This window comes from Pelodiscus sinensis, chromosome 4, assembly GCF_052426305.1.
Source record: "Pelodiscus sinensis isolate ZL-2025 chromosome 4, ASM5242630v1, whole genome shotgun sequence".
Lineage (NCBI taxonomy): Eukaryota > Metazoa > Chordata > Testudines > Trionychidae > Pelodiscus > Pelodiscus sinensis.
In genome coordinates, this window is record NC_143055.1 from 57,692,867 (window position 1) to 57,710,271 (window position 17,405).

Sequence of the window (17,405 nt, forward strand, 5' to 3'; positions counted from 1 at the left end):
CATTTGTGCACTGGATTTTTATTCTCAATTCTCAAGGCATTTCCACATTCTATTCTATTAGATGAGTGTCTTTCTTTAAGAAAAGAGGGGCATTCTTTTAAGAAATATTAACAATAATATTGGGAATGCAAAGTCTCAGAATTTGCTACAGTCATTCCTCTAGGACCCTGATACAAGGTGGGATAGCCTTTTAAGGACCATGGGGGTTAGCACTAGCAGCAGGAAAAACTGTAGAAGGGTTAGAGTCCTGTAGAAATCCAGTCTACAGGACTATAACCCTTCCCATAGTTTTAAGAACAGAGCAAAGACTCCAGGAAAAAAGACTCCAGTAGCCACTGTATTGTACAAGGTGCATGGAAATGGGAGTATCTGAGACTGAAGAAAGTCAAGGACCAGTACAGTGCATGTTTTCTGTCAGTTTCTGTGAATACTGGTATGAGGGAGGATCCAGGGAGGAACCCTGCAGCTACTGCTCTGTGCAAAGTATAGGGAGCTAGGAAAGAACCTAGTGAGAGACTTTTAATAAGACCAAGGTGAGAGGGCATTGTCTATGCTATTACCTTTTTTGAAGGCAGATTGAGAGCTTCTGAAGTCCCTGCAGTCTCAGAAAGTGGTGGACACAAAAACTTTTGACATAGTATTAGACATTATTTTGAGATTTGAGGGTACCATATTACTAACACTCATATTACAGGGTAATTGTGATGGACTCCTAACACTAGCCCAAGAGAGCTACATTAGGCCAGGTGTGCTCAATCAGATAGTTAGACTGCAAGCAGGTGTGAGTTAGGCTGAAGGCAACTATTTAAGGAGAGTTTTGCCCAGGGAGGGTCTATGTTAAGCCGGATAGCTAGCTGTAGAGGGTAGTAGCTATGAATAGCTGTAGGAAAGTAGAGGCTGATAAACCCAGATTGGGAGAGGGGAAGAGAAGCTAGAGAAGTATGAAGAAGTCCAGAGAAATAGTAGCAAAAAGATAGGGGCATACAGGGAGTGTGGTTGCTTTTTAGAGAGTCCTTGGGCTGAAACTCAGTGTAGAGGGGGAGTGTGGGTTCCCCTGCCAGCCACTGGGAAAGGGCAGAGGTTTGGAAGTACCAGCCAGTATGTCTGTAAAGCATGAAAGGGGAAGACTTTAGTGGCCTGGCCAGAGGGCCAACCCCTAGAAAGGAAGCTACAGACCCTGGAATGAGTAGTGCAGTAGAGAGAGACAAGATGGAAAAAGATGTCCACTGGAGGGAAAGTTTGAGCTGATATATAAACCACACACCTACTGGGTGTGGTGTACTGTCCTATGTAGTAGCATTAGACCACTTACAAGAGAGAGAATGAGTGTGCTCTTTGGCCATAGCTGAGATCCAGCTGGCTTTTAGCTCATGTGGTAAAGGCTTATGCGCTAAGTTCCAGAGGTCCCAGGTTCAGTTCTGCCAGTTGGTGTTACACTGGCAGACAACATCCTGGGATAGTAATTTTATTGGTTGAAAAGCATATTAGAGAAGTATTCTTCAGAAGGGCACACTGAGGGCGGGATGCTTGGAGGACCACCCTAACCCAAAAGGGCAACTGGTTTGAGTTGGTGACCCAAAGACAGTCTTACGTCCACATGATACATTCAGGGGGGAAAGCCCCGTGTCTACAGTGGCAACACTTCACTATGAAAAACAAGGATTTTTTTCTGTCACTGGCAAGAGAAATAGATACAAAACCATCAGATATCTGGACACTTAAGGGCAAGCTTATGCTCTCGTGAGAACATGAATCCAGGAAAACAAAATGGCCTGCTCTCCATGGAAAAAGGAGGGGTCCTTTCCATGGCATTTCAGAGCAATCCTTGGGGACAATACCTTTCTTCTGTGCTAATTCGATGCCCTAGCCAAAAGTGGCATGACCTGGTGGCTTGGGAGTGTGTCCCACCATCTAGAATATATAGTGGCACATTTGGGGGGCGTTGTACTGTTTTAATTTCATATTTTCTTTTTATTCCCATGAACTGTCACTTCAGTGGTGGTTCCATGTCTGGAGTTATTGTGATGTGATATGATATGTATGTGGTTCTTGCAAGAGAATGTCTTCCAACAGCAAAGTAAAATTCTAGCTCAGATCAATAATGACAATATGAAGGATAGGCAAATGAACTGAATACCTATGATAATTGAAAATCACTAGGTAGGACACTTCCAGGATGAAAGTTGGGATCATTTGACCTCACTTGACTACATTGTACATTTCACGTTACTTTTCTTTTGAAAAATGAAATCTAGACAAAGGCCAAATAATGATGAAATTTAATGCAAAGATCCACTGAGAGAAAGAAAAGGGAGGAGTGATTCTTCTAGTTTTTTGTTATAACTAAAGAAAGCATTATCACATAATGGGCAAAAATGAATAACTTTGCCTAGGAAATTTCAGTGGGACTAATTATGTTCATTGTTAGTTTGGCATCAGTTCATAAACAGAAAAGAGAAAAAAATAACTAACCAAACTATTTTATGGGATATGCTGTCTATTTAACAGGGCAAAGCATATGAGAGAATCTTCCCTGTGATTATGCTGCTTCCTTTATACTTCAGGAACCCAGAGAGATCAGAGCTATGAAAATAGAGCTCTCCTTGCTCTTTACATTACAAGAAGGCTCCTACAAACTCTTAACATGAATAATGCCTGCATCACATGAAAAATGCCTCTCAATGGTAGGCCTTCTCTAGAATAATTCTGGACAGCCCTAAAAGACTTTTGGGAAACATGGATTACTACATCTCTGTTGACTTTTGACTTTAGTGACTGTGATTCCGTCTTTTATTTGTTTTAACCTCTCAGTAACTCATTTCTTTTTCTTAGCTAATAAACCTTGAGCGAGTTTATTATAGAACTGGCTGCCAGCTTTGTATTTGGCGTGAGAACTAAGGTGCAACTGGTGACTAGTTATTGAAACTGGATACAACCTGAATATTTCATAGTTTATACACAAAATATTGACTATTTGTCAGACCAGCTTTGTATATGGTAAGACAGACCAAAGCATCTAAGGAGACTGTATGTGACTCCATTACAGTACTTTGGGGCTATGTCTAGACTGGCATGATTTTCCGCAAATACTTTTAACTGAAAAGTTTTTCCATTAAAAGCATTTGCAGAAAAGAGTGTCTAGTTTGGCACGGACGCTTTTCCGCAAAAGCACTTTTTGCGGAAAAGTGTCCGTGCCAATCTAGACGCGGTTTTGCGCAAGAAAGCCCCAATTGCCATTTTCGCGATTGGGGCTTTTTTGCGCAAAACAATACCACGTTGTCTGCACTGGCCCTCTTACGCAAAAGCATTTGCGCAAGAGGGCTTTTGCCCGAATGGGAGCAGCATAACATTTCTGCAAGAACACTGACAATCTTACATGAGATCGTCAATGTTCTTATGGAAATTCAAGTGGCCAGTGTAGACAGCTGGCAATTTTTTCTGCAAAAGCAGCTGCTTTTGTGGAAAAAACTGCCAGTCTAGACGCAGCCTGGGAGTTTATATTTGGAGTTGCTGAAATCCAGCTATAGAACATGGCACCTAAGTGCCCCAGTAATTGAGAAGGATCCCACACTTTTCACACACATGACAAAAAAATATGAATAAACTCCATACCTCATTTGCTGAGGGTTGTGTAATTTCTGGTGTGTGCAACATGCTCAATTTCTAATATGTACCACCTAAGCAATAGGATACATTTGTCAATACAACATTGTGGTGAATTTTTGTTTAGAATCATTCATTATTCCATTTGTTCTATAGCTGAAGAGCAAATTGGTGATGAGAAACAAGAAAAGTGGGGTGGGGTGTTGAAGTTTGTTGAAAATAACTCATGGTTTGATCATGAAACAAAATACCATGTAAGTTGAAGTTTCAATTATACTGAGTATATTCCCTTCTCCAGAAGCAGCAACAGGTCTACTGTATCTAAACAGGTTGTGTGAGTAATAAATTAGACCCTACAGCAATGAACTTAAGATGATGGCTGTCATTTCATAGTCAGAGTCTTGCTTTTAGGGTTTATGAGCGAATTGGAACCTATTAAAGAGATGTCCCTCCTTTCCATTAATCGTGTTTTGTTATTGATGTTGTCAGTTTAATTAGTCTTGGAAACGGCAAGAGTTTGTTACTTCATAAGAATACTAAAGCTATGCATTAAAGTACATGTTCAAGGTCTGTTGAAATGCAGGAAAAAATTAGGAAATTCAGAGTCCAACACCAAACAGTTCTATATCACTATGATCTGTTTAGATTCTGCAACTGCAGAGGCCTTATTACTCTTTGTGATGTAATAGATTCTGTAGATTGCCATGCATTTAACAGACAAAGTGTTTCATTACTACATCTGTGCTGTGAATCATTGCACAGAAAAACACATTTTCCTTTCTATAGTTGTTATATTAAATCTTTAATTTTGAGTTAGGGGAGCAAGTCCTATCTTTTCATGCCATCTTTCTGTTTGAAGATAAGAATATTCTATATAGAAATAGAAAGATAAAATAGATAGAAATAACTCGGATAAATCACCATTAAGGATCACACTTACATTGACAATATTGAGGAAATTATATGCTTTTCCTATTTCTATACACATTTATCTTGAGGACTAAGTGTATTACTAGACTGATGCACTGGTTTTTGAACCTTTGGAGACTAAGTTCTTGCTTAGATTTGAAATGAAAGTGAGCTGGGTGCTTCGTCTAAGTCCCTGGTGGGCATTTGACCATGTCCCAAAACCACTGTTAAGATTGCAGAGACACTCAGACGCTATTGTGATGAAGACCATATACCAAAGAGTATAGATTGAACTAAAATTGTCAGTATCTTTTCAAACATTCAGGTCCGTAACACCAGTGGTGAGTTGCTAGGGTTTCAGATATAAATTACAAGAGTAAATCTATTTGAAGGAAATCTGGATTGCATATGTCATAGCTCATCTAGATCTAGCCTGTGCTATGTCTGAATTTATTGCTACCAGGTCTCTTGGTCTCATGACCTGAACAGCACTGAGGGTATGTGTACACTTGCACCCTAGTTCGAACTAGAGATGCAAATGTAGGTATTCAAAATAGTCAATGAAGCAAGGATTTAAATATTCCACGCTTCATTAGCATGAGCTCACTGGCGTGTTACTCCGATCAACAGCTGATTCAAAAGTGAAAGTGCGCACCGGGACACATTAGTTCAAACCAAACCCCTTGATTCGAACTAATGTTACTCCTTTTTTTGAGAAGTAACATTAGTTCGAACCAAAGGGTTTGATTCGAACTAATGCATCCCAGTGCACACTTTCATTTTCAAAACAGCTGTTGATCAGAGCAACGTGCCGGCGAGATCATGCTAATGAAGCACAGGATATTTAAATCCCCGCTTCATTGACTATTTCGAATGCCTACATTTGCAGCCCAAGTTCGAACTAGGGTGTAGGTGTAGACATACCCTAATTGTGTAGTACTTGTGAAAGTTTGTTGCTGGAGTGGGATTTCTTCCATGAGGTAGCCTGGATGGGAATAATTTTATTTTGACATAACATCGTCACTTTAATCAAACTTTTTAAAAAAATTACTTGATCACAAAATTTATAAGAGAAGCATCATTCATGATCACAATGCTTTTGTCTTCAAATCAGTATATCTAGAGTGCAGGTGAACCATTGACCCTGTGTCTCAAAGCCCATTGGACCAATGGGAGAATTTATAATAACTTAATGGACTTTGGATCAGGCACAGGTTGTTTGACTATATAGTGACAAGAATCTAAATATATTTTTATAATATTACTTTTCCATGTAATCAGTTATCTATTATAGATTTGAGTGAGTTTGTGCATTTGTCTGTCCATGAGTCTGTTCATTCAAGAACTCCTCCTAAATGGAGGACCTAGGACCATTTTGCTATGCAGCTTCCTCTTATAATAATTTAAAGCAAGGTCAGGGTTTGGTTGTGTCAGGACGATGGGATGTACATGGAATGTGATTGTTTCTCATCAAACAGAAAGGGAGGGCTGTGATAGATGGGAATGACCACAGGGGGATAGCAAGCAAGTGCACTCCAACTACCCTGACAGCCCTGGAGAGATGCAAAGCAGCCACCAGCAAAACATGGTGGCTCCACCACCCCAGCTGGACCAGGGGAGAGGTCCTTGTATTACAATAACCCAGAGAGCCATGGCGCTACTGACAGCCAGGTAGTCTGAAACCCACACTCCCAGGGTGCCCTCAGGGAGCAGCTGAAGGCTGGATTGTGTGGCCCCTGCTGTCTCCAGCCCCCTGCACCTGCTCCCCACCCTGATTGCTGCACCTGCCCTCATCCCCCACCCTGATTCCCCCCATAGCTCCCAGTCTCCTGCCCTGACTCCTGTAACACTCCCCCCCCCCACACACACACCCCATTCACACCTCCAGATTCTGGGTAAATCTTCTAGCAGCTGATATTACAAGAATGCTATGCAATCCCAAACCAAAGTGTAGATGGTCAATGTAATCAGGAATGGCAGAGGTAGTGGCCTGTGAAAACAAGAATGGGAAGCGAGGTTTACAAAGCAATATTTCTTAAGATGTGGTCCATATTATAGAAATGTTTGAGAACTCCTCAGTATAATGAAAGGCTATTTTATATATGATATTAGCAAGTAAGTTACAGTTAGAGTTGCAATGAGCAATTTCTTGGTGATTGTGCCAACTATTATGAAGTGTGGTTGAATTCTAAGGGCTGTTAATTTTAGCAGGTTTCAAACCATTTTCTTCATTTTACATCTAAGCTCAAATTAACTCATCAACATATGGAAACTATTGTGAAATAAGATAGGGAATGAATTCACATCACCAGAGCTATTCCACTCTAGCTCTTCATTGCACACTAATTCTACATCCAGTTCCTATGTGTGTGTGCGTGCTAGCTCGTGGATTACATTGGGCTCATAAATCATTTGGGGGGCTTCACTCAAACTTTACAACATGGAGTTGTAAATAATGCACACTAAAACTTTAAGTATAATCTGTATTGGTAACATTAGTCTAATTTTTTTTTCAGTCTAAGACATTTATTTTGTGACCATTTGTGAGGAAAGGAGAATGAGACTCCACAAAACTTTTCCATTCATACTGTGAAATTCTTTGTGTACAGCAGCATAGGGCACCAGGCAGCCAGGAATGCATTATGCATCTGGCCACGTGATTCAGGGTACACCTATACAGCAGGGCTAAAGTCAAATTAAGCTATGCAACTTGAGCTACGTCAATTGCGTAGCTTAAGTCGAAATAGCTTATTTCAGCTTTTGGCACTGACTCCACAGCTGGAAGTCGAAGGAAGAACACTCTTCCTTCAACTTTCCCTTACTCCTCGTGAAATAAGGATTACAGGAGTCAGAGTAAGAAGTCCTCCAGCTTGACATTTCAAAATAAAGACTTGTAGTGTAGGTGCACACTATGTTATTTCGGAATTACATCAGTTACTCTGAAATAATGCAGCTGTGTAGATGTAGCCTCAGTGAATTACACTGGAGAAAATAACTCTTGCAGGAACTGAGAATTTTAATATGGAAGAGAGAAACTGCAGTGAGCATGCAGTCATAAATACAGGTTTCACCCTAGTAATTGTCATGTGATAATGGTATACAATGAGAGTTCTATTTGCCTAACACTAAGGATAATAGTATTATCCCTAGCACTTCAGGGCTCTCTCACTGAGCTTCAATTTAGATCTTCTCTCAAAGCCATTTCACCTGATGAGCTTCCTGCTACAGATTTAAAGAAAATCGACACACATCCTCTCAGTGAGCACAAGCTATTGAGCAAAATTCTGCAGCTCTGTTGACATCAATGGAGAGGCGCAGGAATGATTGAGAATAATTTGGTTCAAGACAGTATCTTGAAAAACAATTGCACATGAATTCCAAATTAGAGCAACTGGAGTAAAGGAGTTTGAGAAATAAATGGCATCTAGATTACATGTATTTTCATATGTGTTTGGATACTGTTAATTTGAAAGGTTCACTTAATTTGAAAGGACACTGCTTTAGCTAGACATGTCACAGATCTTTTGCCTCTTCTCAGAATGATGAAACCTCTGTGAAAGTTTCTTTTGGACAAATTAATTTAGCCTTTGGGGTGCTATTCCCTTTGGGAAAAAACACCCTTAAAATATGAAAAATCAAATGCATTCTTAAACTCAGTTTAATCTAATGTGGAACCATGTATACAGTAAGCATAATTTTGTGCCTGTAATTGTATGCCATCACTCCAGAGCACAATTAAGGGTCTCTAGGGGCCCTAACTCGATTTTTTCACCTTAACATGTTTGCAAGTCTTTAAAGTTTATCATCAATTCTGAGTTTCCTGGTTTATATTGCTGCTTTTGGGGAGCAATACAATACAACACAAGCTAAGTCCTTGTATTTTACCCCAAATAATAAATGTATATAATACCTAACTATGTTTTTATCAATTTTGAATGGGGAAATGTAGCTGATCTATAGGAAGACACTTTCCTATGCTTCCATAGCTATTTGAAGCTGACGAGTTCATCTTGCTACCCAGAAGGACATAGGATCTGCTCCTGAGACTAGTGAAGTCAATAGAACTCTTTTCTCCAGTTTTAACTGATGTAAGATCAAGCATATAAACTGTAACCTTTACTTAATGTATTTTCATGCATATTAATTCTTTCACTTACTCCATTACTTGATTTTAGTAAGCCCAGAATATCTTCTCCATCCACCATCACCCTGTTTCAAAGAATCTGGTGAGTTCAACAGTAAGCCTATTAATCTTATTTAGCAAAGAATTTCTATTAAAAAAATCTATTACTCCAAAGGAGAACTTCTGAATATATGGTAATTGTTCATCCTTCTTGAGCTGAATTTTATAACTTGGCAGCTGCATGCATTGGATTCCTGCAGATATTCTGCTGTTGGAAGGAATCCCTTTTCTTTCTTCTGAAATTTATTTTATTGCTTTTGGAAAGAATGTAGATGTTAAAAAAAAAGATTCCTTGTTTCCAAAGAAGGTAAAGAGAGAAAAAGAGAAGATTGGAAATGAGGCTAAGAACTAATTATGGGGGGAAATAACTATGAGAAATTTCCTTTAGTGATTAACTAGGAAGTAAGAAATAACAGAAGTCCAAATTCATGCATGACAGAGAAGGGAGCTTTCATTCTCTGCCTAGCTATTGGCTAGGTAAATGGAGCTAGAGCTGGCAGATTGGCTGCTAAGTGCCATACCTGATCTATTTGAACTAGGCCCAAGCTTATCAAAAACCTATGCCTGGTTAGCTGCCCTGCCTTGTCTTGCATTAGTTGTAGATTAAGATTCTGTGGGCCTGACTGTTTTGTCTTTTTAGGGGGCTAAATTGCATGTTTCCTGGTGTGTTTTTTATTTCTTTGAAGCCTCCTGGTATCACAGCTAGGTTAGATGTAACAGGATTCAAGTTCATTTTACGGTATCCTTCTTTCAGCTGAGAAAACAGCTATAATGGCTTAATTTACATATTCCTATTGAATGGAACTATTTACAGGCTCAAAACTAAGCATGTGCTTGATGGACTAAAATCATAATAGCATTTTGTAGGCTTGAACTCTCATGTTATTAGGCTTCAATTCTTGTCTTTACTATTTGCTTCCTGTATGACCATTGGTGAATCACTTAATCTCTGTGCTATCGCTTCCCTGTCCACAAAATGGAAAGACACATGATTCCTTTCTCCAACTTTAGTTTGTTTTTGTTTTTAGAATCAAGAGCATGGATTCTCCTCTGCTATATTTATTCACAGTGTCTAGCACCATAGATCCGTGATCTTGGTTAGCATCTTTGTGTACTACTGTAACACAAGTCATATTAAAATAAAAAAAGTTTTTTAAGATTTACATTAGTAAATTCTATTTGTTAGGGCTTCACATACCATAATTTTCTGGAAATCTTCAATATACTTATTATATAAAACCTAACTCATTTGATTCTTGCTTTCTTCCCCCATTAGCAGACAAAAAATAATTTTGTTTACATGGCACAGCACCCATCTCCATTTGCTTTGATTCTATACAACAGTTATGAAGAATAATTGAAGTTGGGCTCTAAATCCTGCAGGAAACACTCAGCCAAAAGTGGCCAGAGAAATAAAATATCTAGCCAGAAAGAGGTGAGGTATGTATGGTCACTTTGTCTGATTTGAAGCTGAGCACTATGCTACTTTCAGAGACCAGTCCAGCAAAGCACACAATATGTGCAAAAAATTAAGCATATAAATAGTCCTATTTAACACAATATTGTTGATGTCACTCTGGGAATGCTTAAAGGTAAGCATATTCTTACAGCTTTGCTGATCAAAGTCTTGAAGCATTTAAGTAAAATGTGAAGCTGGAATTGCTGGCAGACACCAGATTACAGTATATTTTTCTATAATGCATGAGTGTCTATATATGGTCAGAATAACACAGAACATTGGAGAGCCACAGAGCGGGTATCAGAAAGAGTTTCAAAACCCTCACATGGTAAAATGAGGAGAAACACTTCACTGTGTACTACAATACCTCAACGAAAAATGAACATGGTTTGTATATAGTTGCATTGTCAAGAGTGGTGGTTTTTAACAGGGGCCCTTATACAAATTTTGAAATACAAGGATTAGATTTATTCCACTTGTGTGGTACCCACCACACTAATCAATATTAACATGTCTAGTGAACTAAAGATAACTTTCAGATAGCAAAATATATCAAACTGTTGAATACTCATAAAGAAAGTAGTGAACCCTCTACCCTCACTTAGAACTTCAAAAATCTGGACAAACCACCATACAGTGTGTCATTAGCACCATAAAGTGTGTCATTAGCATTTCCTAAACAGTGTTACCTGAGCCACCAGAGGGTGGTGAAAGGTTCTATATAAGTAGCCAAAGCCAGAGTCCGATTAATCCATTACTAGTCCCCAGCCTAGATCTGCTCTGTGCAGAGGGAAGGGATGGGGAAAAAGAGGGGAAGAATATGGAGAACAAGTTCACTCCACAGCACTGGTCCTCTTCCATAAGGAATGGCCTGGCTCCACACTTTGAATATTTCAACATGGGAGGGGAGAAAACGTAATGCCACTTGCCTCAAGATAAAGGGGCCACCAGGTTAAATCTTTGAGGTGCTGCAATCTTTTGATCCAGGCTGAAATGCCTAGAACAGGAAAGTAGGCCCAAGTCCATGAGATGGAAGCATATAATATGAGTGTACAGATGCTCCCTCTCCAACACTTCCATCTTTCAGTTCTTCCCCATAGCCTGCTGGGATTAGACTTTCAATGTGACAGCAAAGACAGTGTAATGTAATGCAGATCCATGTCCTACTGTAGTTCTATGTTTATGTGAATTGGATTTTTGCAATATATTAGAGATTGATTTAGTGGCCTGTTTAATGAGTAGAGCTGGGAAAAATAGAAATGTGTGGTTTTGGTTGACCAAAAATATTTGAATAGAAAATTGTACTGAAGTTTTTTTTAAATTACACTAGAGTCACAAGGGGACTCTGGCACTGCTCACAAAATAGCTGAAAGAGGTCATCAACCTCTGAACTTCAAGCCTTCTGGTTAAGGCACTCAGCCAAGATTTGGAAGACATGAGGTCAAGTCTACAATTAGCCTGATATGGAGCAAGCATTTGAATTTGGATCTCCCCTCCCAAGCGGGATATTCTTCAACAAATCTCTCAAAGTGTCTTATTGTTCCACTAAATATAAAATAGTTGACTAGTCACTAGAGGAGAGGTTTGAATGTAGGTCTCTCCCAAAGCAGATTTAATTAGATAACTATAAACCGGAGAGCTTTTTAGTTTAACATGAAACTTGAAAGGTTGCTTCAAAATGTCTGTGAAATAAATGCAAGTCAGTTTTTCACCCATCTTCAATGAGTCACTGAGTGCCTTGGACCTGTCAGAAGCAGTGTTCTCTCAATAAAATCTCCTTATATTTGAAAGCTTTGGGGGGAGAAAGCCTGATGGCTTTAGGAGAACTTTTTTTATTGAATGTATGAGACTATTAGTTTCTATATATCAAAGGAGGTTTTCAATCAGACCCAACATTTTCCATTAAGATTAATGAAAAGATTCCAATTGATTTCAATTGGTTGTTTTAGAACAGGCTCTATATCAGCTGGTTAATATCTATATTCAACAGGATGGAGGTGTTTTCTCCATTTAGACAGCAATAATATAGGGTACGTCTAAACTACATGGCTCCGTCGACGGAGCCATGTAGATTTGTTGTTTTGGCAAAGTCAAATGAAGCCGCGATTTAAATGATCGTGGATTCATTTAAATTTACATAGCTGCCGTGCTGAGCCGACAAACAGCTGATCAGCTGTTTGTCCGCTCAGCGCGCTAGTCTGGACACTCCCCTGCCGACATCAAAGCCCTTAGTCAGCAGCCCCGTTATTCCTTGTGGGATGAGGTTTACCGGGGCTGCCGACAAAGGGCTTTGATGTCGGCAGGAGAGTTGTCCAGACTAGCGTGCTGAGCGGACAAACAACTGATCAGCTATGTAAATTTAAATGAAGCCACGATCATTTAAATCGCGGCTTCATTTGACTTTGCCTATGTGTCTAATCTACATGCCTCTGACGACAGAGGCATGTAGTCTAGACACAGCCATAGAGTTTCTCTCTATTACACACATAGAGGAATCTGGTACTCTTGAATGATCTTATTCCCATATGAAGAGAGGCCTTCTTTCAGGCCCCGTGCGTGCAAGGCTGTGGTTTTCTACTTTCATGTAGTTCTGGAGAATTCGCTCTTAGGGTATGTCTACACAGCCGTTATTTCGAATTAACTTTAATAGTGTCTATACATGCAAACCGCTATTTCAAAATTAATTCGAAATAGTGGAACGCTTAATTCGAATTTGGTAAACCTTATTCTATGAGGAGTAATGCAAAATTTGAAATAGCTTTTTTGAATTAAGTTCTGTGTAGACACTTAACTCGAAATAGAGGGCCTCCAGCCCTTCCCAGGGAGCCCTGGTGGCCACTCTGGGCACAACCAGGAAAACTTCTTCACCTCACCCTCAGCCCCAGAGCCATTTAAGGGGTAGACCCTGGCCACAGTGCCTGTGCCAGCACCAAGCCTGCAAGCTCAGAGCCAGCAGTGACCACCGGGGCCCCATAACCAGTGGCCCCAAAACATGAGCCAGCAAGTTACTGGCAGCCAGCCCTCCACCATTTCACAAGGAGTAACGGTAGTTTGGACTAGGAAGCCTAGTCCGAACTACGTAGTCCGTGCCGCCTGTAGCCGCGCGGCACGGAGTCCGCACTAGCCACCGGGGCCCCATACCCAGTGGCCCCAAAACATGAGCCAGCAAGTTACTGGCAGCCAGCCCTCCACCATTTCACAAGGAGTAACGGTAGTTTGGACTAGGAAGCCTAGTCCGAACTACGTAGTCCATGCCGCCTGTAGCCGCGCGGCACGGAGTCCGCACTAGCGGACATTTAAAAATGGCGGCACCCGGCTTTATGCAAATGAAGCCCGGGATTTGAATTCCCGGGCTTCATTTGGAATTCCGGTTGCCTACATTACCACCCTAGTTCGAACTAGGGTGGTAGTGTAGACATACTCTCAGTGAGGTAGACAAGCAAGCAGGGAACCCTGAGAACTGTGTGACTGGGGTGGGGGTAGGGTCCCTTTAAGCACAGAGCTCAGTTAGCCTCAGGCAGGAGCCCCACATGCTAAGTCCTAACCCTGCCGGCACTGGTTCCGGCCAGCCTTAACTTCAGTTCAGGGTCCACTCAGAGTGGACGCGCTATTTCAAAATAGCAAAACGCTATTTCAAAATAGATTTTGTGTGTAGATGTGTTAATTCGAATTAGCTTAATTTGAGTTAACTATTTCAGATTATGATAACTTGAAATAGCACTGTAGTGTAGACATACCCTTAGGGTGCATCTATATTGCCCCGCTATTTCAGAAAAACTAGTGTTATTCTGAAATAACAATGTGAGCTTCTACACAGCAATTCCGTTATTTCAAAATAATATGGAAATAATGGGTGGCCTATTCCGACTTCTGTAAACCTCATTTGACAAGGAATAACTCATCTTCCAAAATAGCTATTTCGAAATAGTTTCAGAGTGGATGCTCCACTGCTGCTATTTCGAAATAGCTCCTCACTAGAGATATTCTATATAATTTCTCCCCAGTGCTTCCTGGAGCTCTACATCGAGATAGTGCATCCACATTAGTGGAGGCTGCCTCAGACTAACATCTTGAGGCTTCCCTGTAGTGTGGACACTCTATTTTGAAATAAGCTATTTCAGAAGATATTCAGAAGCTTATTCTGAATTTAGTGTGTGGTGTAGACTAACAAGGTATATGCAGTGTTGTGAAGTAAACTCTGATCAGTCTCTGCTAATAACTTTTTTATACTGTTTTACTGGGAGGATTAAACAAGGGTGTTAGAAAATGCCTTGTGCGGTATATTTACTGGTGTTCTGAAGGTTTTGGTTATGAAAATACTAATGCATTTTCTGAGTTTTTTTTTTTAAGTATACTGTTTTACCTAAACTGATTTGTAAGGGCTGCTAGGACTTTGATTTCCTCCCCTACTCTCCTTCCAGATATTTATGATTAGCATGGCTAGAAGCAACATTCCTCTCCCAAAGGTTTTTGCTGTTTTGTTGCCCCTCATCCCCCATGCCCAAACTTGGAAAAATTAGAAAGGGGAAACAAGAGACATAGAGTTTTGTCAGGGTAACCTTGTGTCATGTTTCATTTGCTAGTATTTTACAATTGCTCTACTTTTATCTAACAGAATGGGAACATTTTGTTCCCTTTTAGGATTAAAAGTTGAACTTTAAATATGCCTCCTTGTAGATCCATTACAATATGGTATTTAATTATTTGATATTAAATCTCCAGTTATACACTAAAACTGTACAAATTTCCACATCATTGGACATATTTAGCATTTCACTTTTATAGAATTTGGCAGAAAGTAATTCCATTGTCCATAGTAGGTTAGTGTATCAGTCCAAATCTCTAAAGTGCTCACTGGTCTGTGTCCAGCATATCTTAAAATAAATCACCTAGAGTTCTGAGATGAGAACTATGGATCAGAACTTAATTCCTCATACAGAACAGAATTTTCTACCACTAGCCCAAAGCTTGTTGATACAAGAGAGAGAACTTTCTTTGTGCCCCCATTAAGAATAGAGAATGAACTTCAACTGGAGCTAAGGACCATCACAACTCTCACCACCTTCCAAGCCACATGCAAGACACAAACAACTTCTCTAACACAGAACAAAGTGATCATTTTTATAATATGTATTTTGAATGCTCAACCCCACCAAAACACTGTACATTGTACTAATTCTCCCACTAGGGACAGGAGAGGAGAGAATGAACATGTGACAAAAGATACTCATGTCACTTAATGCACTACTCGAAGGTGCCCATATACTATGGTGATGTAAACAGTCTAAGATACCACTAAAAAAGTATTAGGGTATGTCTACACTACCCCGCTAGTTCGAACTAGCGGGGGTAATGTAGTCATCCGCAGTTGCAAATGAAGCCCGGGATTTGAATTTCCCGGGTTTCATTTGCATGAAGCCGGCCGGCGCCATTTTTAAATGCCGGCTAGTTCGGACCCCGTGCCGCGCGGCTACACGCGGCATGGACTAGCTATTTCGGATTAGGCTTCTAATCCGAACTAGCTGTACACCTCATTCCACGAGGCATACAGCTAGTTCAGATTAGAAGCCTAATCCGAACTAGCTAGTCCGTGCTGCGTGTAGCCGCGTGTCACGGAGTCCGAACTAGCCGGCATTTAAAAATGGCGCCGGCCGGCTTCATGCAAATGAAGCCCGGGAAATTCAAATCCGGGCTTCATTTGCAACTGCGGATGACTACATTACCCCCGCTAGTTCGAACTAGCGGGGTAGTGTAGACATACCCTTAGACTTCTTTATAAGTTGTCTTTTTGTCTAAAGGTATTGCGGGTATGATTTACAAACAGAATCTGTCACTCATGAGCTGTAGTGGGACTGCTTCTGGAATAAAATGCTACTGGGCGAGTAAGGGCTTGTTTATACTTGCATGCTAAATTGGCACTGCTGACATCGATGCAGCAGTGTTGATTTAGCTGATCTGGTGAAGACATGATGAGTCAATGGGAGAGAGTGCTCTCCCATCGCCTTCAGTACTCCACCTCCAAGTTATCTGAAGAGTGCTCTCTCATCAACCTAGGATAGGTTAGATAACCGCTTTAGGTCAGTGTAAGCTACTTTACTCAGGGGGATGATTTTTTTCATATGCCGGAGTGACATGACTTACGGTAATGTAAGTGGCAGTGTAGATGGGGCCTACAAGGAGAAGCTGAATCTGCCCTTCAATCAACAGCCATGTGTCATGAATTTCTTTCAGCTAGCTTTGGCATCTCTGAATCTTGATAACAAAAATAACAATTTACATTTTAAAACTATTTTCCCTAGAGTAATTGATACTTCATATAAATCTGTGATTGATGGTTCCCTTAGACCAATTTCAAGATCTTTTTGGGAGCTAGCTGGTTAAAAACAACCACCCTGAATACTATTTGTTACAACTTAAATCATATATAAATATTCATTTTGAAATTCTAAACTTTACTACTGATTTCACAAAGTCTATTTGAGATACTATTGTGCATAAATATTTGTTTCAGAAAACCTAAAATAGATTTTAAAAATACAATTACAGTGTTGAATATTCTGTTGCAGGATTGGAAATCCATAGACAATAATATACTCCTAATTTGAGAAACAGTGAAAATGGCAAATCTGATGTCATTGACTAAACTGAATTACATGCAAAAACGTATATGTACACCTTTAAGAACTGTGAAAATTAAATTAAATTTAAATGTATTTGCCTCAAAGACTTGTATGCATGCTAACGTAGTAATTTTTACTAGGCACAGGTTTTGACTCTTTATTTTTGCTTTTCCAGCAGTCTTGGCAAAGGACTAGAATTAGGGGTTGACCTTTAATATGTGCATGTGTTAGTTTTTTTTAACAGTGGTTCTCTTTCCAGACTACTGGACCCTTTTCAGGAATCTGATTATTCTTGCATACCCCCCAAACTTCATCCCACTTAAACTACTTGCTTGCAAAATCAGAAGTATCACAGCACACTCTTACTGAAATATTGTACTGTCTGATTTTTACCATCTAATTATAAAAATCAATCTATCACCTGGAATACTATCATTGTACTGAGATTTCAGTGTGTAGTATAGAGAGCAGTATAAACAAGTCATTGTCTGTATGAAGATTTTTATACAGACTTTGCTAGTGCTTTTTGTGTAGCCTGTTGTAAAGTGTCCCTAGGGCTACGTCTACACTGGCCCCTTTTCCGAAAGGGGCATGTTAATTTCACAGGTCGTAATAGGGAAATCCGCGGGGG